This window comes from Anopheles aquasalis, chromosome 2 (assembly GCF_943734665.1).
Source record: "Anopheles aquasalis chromosome 2, idAnoAquaMG_Q_19, whole genome shotgun sequence".
NCBI classification, from domain to species: Eukaryota; Metazoa; Arthropoda; class Insecta; order Diptera; family Culicidae; genus Anopheles; species Anopheles aquasalis.
In genome coordinates this window covers 22,927,501-22,930,000 of record NC_064877.1, presented here as the reverse complement: position 1 = coordinate 22,930,000, position 2,500 = coordinate 22,927,501, and the positions used below count along the sequence as shown (strand labels likewise).

General features: G+C 42.7%; 1 protein-coding gene across 12 annotated transcripts in view; it reads left to right on the top strand.

The window, feature by feature from the left end:
* Positions 1-2,500, top strand: part of LOC126573072 (RIMS-binding protein 2) — a 92,426-nt gene that overhangs the window by 88,001 nt on the left and 1,925 nt on the right. For all 12 annotated transcript variants that reach the window (XM_050232888.1, XM_050232899.1, XM_050232900.1 and 9 more), the window contains one exon: positions 1-2,500. This exon is cut by the window's left edge and continues 4,263 nt beyond it; it is cut by the window's right edge and continues 1,925 nt beyond it. The gene's annotated coding sequence lies outside the window, so the exon portion shown is untranslated.

Sequence of the window (2,500 nt, the reverse complement as noted above, 5' to 3'; positions counted from 1 at the left end):
GAGTCTGAATGGAGGGGCAGGGGAGTTTAAATTATTGAACAAAATTATCTGTCACCATCGTTGTTGTTGTCGTTTATTTTTTCAACCGATTACACGGGTATAATACACAATGGGTGCTCGTTTGTGTCGAATACGATCGCTCTCGTTTCTCACTCCTGTTGGCCTCTTCTCTTCCCATTCATCGTTCTATCGCTCCCTCGCTCTCTCTCTCTCTCTCTCCCTCTTTCTCTCTCCTCTCTCTCTCTCTTTCTCTCTCTCTCTTTCTCTCTCACTGTCGCTATCTTTTCTTGTGACACTCGGCCGTTCTTTTCATATCGTAACCGAAACTGGCCCATGTTGTACTAGTTTGAGCCTTCAGCTGATACTTCTGATTTAAATGTGCCCGGCGAAAAGTATCCATTCGCCTAAATCGCCTAGTGTACATTCAGAAATAAGCGTTATAATGTGAGTAATTAAATCATAATTACGACGATAATATTGACCCCAGTAGTGCACAGTGATCGCCGAGCGATAAATCGATAAAGGAAAACTCGATCCTGGTATGAAGTATGGTCTTAATCCATTCTTGAACGGTTCATATCGCTATGCGTTATGCAGAGAATCCTTGATTTATAACAATGCATACCCGTAACACACTCAAACACACATAACATACACTCTCAAACTCACAAACACGCTAGAAAACCGAACCGAAAACAGGATCACCAAGCTCGGAAGATCGTTAGGATAGGAATGTAAATATGAACTTAACAGTTGTGGGGCGAAACGTAGCTGGAAGGGAAGGTCCCAAGTTAGGAGACAAGAGACGTGAGGCCGCAGACAATTCAACATCAGCAAAGCAAATGATCAACTACTACAACTACACTTCTACAGCATTCACACTACTACTAATAGTATAGTCTACTTTTGTTGCTATTACTGCTAGTTCTACCATATACAACAACAACTTGACGATGGTATGGAACCTGAACTTGAACATAACTGCACACGACGAGCAGATCAAAGGGGAATGTCGAAAATCGCTTGCACGAAATGGGTATTAAGAACAATCGGGTGTTCGTTGTACAGGTGAATTCGAAAACGTAACACTAGCTTTGAGGTCTCTACGATTATCCGGGGAGTTGACTATTTGTACAGAGCGGACGCACTCGGAGGCAATCGAATCGGTAGCAGACGAAGCCAGCCAGGTGATCAGCCAGTTAAACGATGATGGACTAGTGCAAGACGTGAGACTAAAGGAAACAATGAAGCGACCACAAATCTTTTCCCACCATTATGAAATTGAACATATTTACAAATAAATTATTGAACAAAAACTGACGATTCCCCGAGCTACGGTCCAGTGGTTGGGGTAAGTCGCCACGAAACAATTGCCATTCCAGATTAGTATAGTTGTGGGCATGTGTGAATGTGTGTCTGGAAAATGCAGAAAATACTAAATCAAAGTAGACCATGTTTGGTTATATGCTTTTGTTACGAAGGAGAGAAGCCATCGGAGGCGTTTAAAATGCTGCGCGGGCATCTTTCATCAGGACACCTCATCTCTGAACTGTTACCCTTTTTCCAATATTTCTGACTCACCTTTCCTTTCGGTCAATGCAATAGATACCACATTTCGTCCTTTGTTCTCACATTCATTCACACACAAGTGCAGACACACACAAACAGCTAGAGTGGAAAATCGGCGAGGATAACATCATAGCCGTACAACAGACCACTCGAATCATGCATTTGAACAGATCGTATTTGCAGAAGAAAAATAAATGCAAAGCTAACGGCAGCGTCCAGTTGATAGGGAATTATCTAACAATCTAGCTAACAAAACTAAGTTAAAACAATAATCGACAAACAGAAACACCCAAGTACAGCACTTACAAACATGACAAATAAAATGGGACACCACAACCATTGACCAGTGAAAGCAAGAAGAAGAAGGGAGCCCCTATCCTTAGCTAATCGTTTAGCCGTGCAACTCTTCTGTGCATCTGTGCACAACGGCAGTTCTGATAGCGATGGGCAGCTGAAGCTTGTTTCCAAAAAAAAAACACTCAAGCAAAGTATTAACAAAACAACTGAAACCATCGAGAAGTCGCCGAATGTGCAGTAAGCAAACTAAAAAACTAAACACAAGCAAATCTTAAGAAGAAATGGGTGAGGAGGTGGGTGTAACCGATCGTGATACCTGGGTGCCGTTCGCGTAAGGTGACTGCATCACGCTCACCCGCCTTGTACTATAGTTCCACGTATAACAGACCCCTCCCCCTTTGGTTCCACGGAAATCGGCATCATACGCGTACACACTTGCTCACGAGCTAAAAACACGTCACTTGTACTCGATCGGTAGGTCCTGGTTGATTTGTTCGTTTTGTGATTAAGAAAGAAAGTAGAGCAAGCGAATGCAGTACGCTTCGATTTTGTGTTCATTTTTGTTTCGATTTTTGCACGGATCAGGTCGCGGATTTCATTCCATTGGAAACTCCTTCTTCAGAGCCAAGTTCAA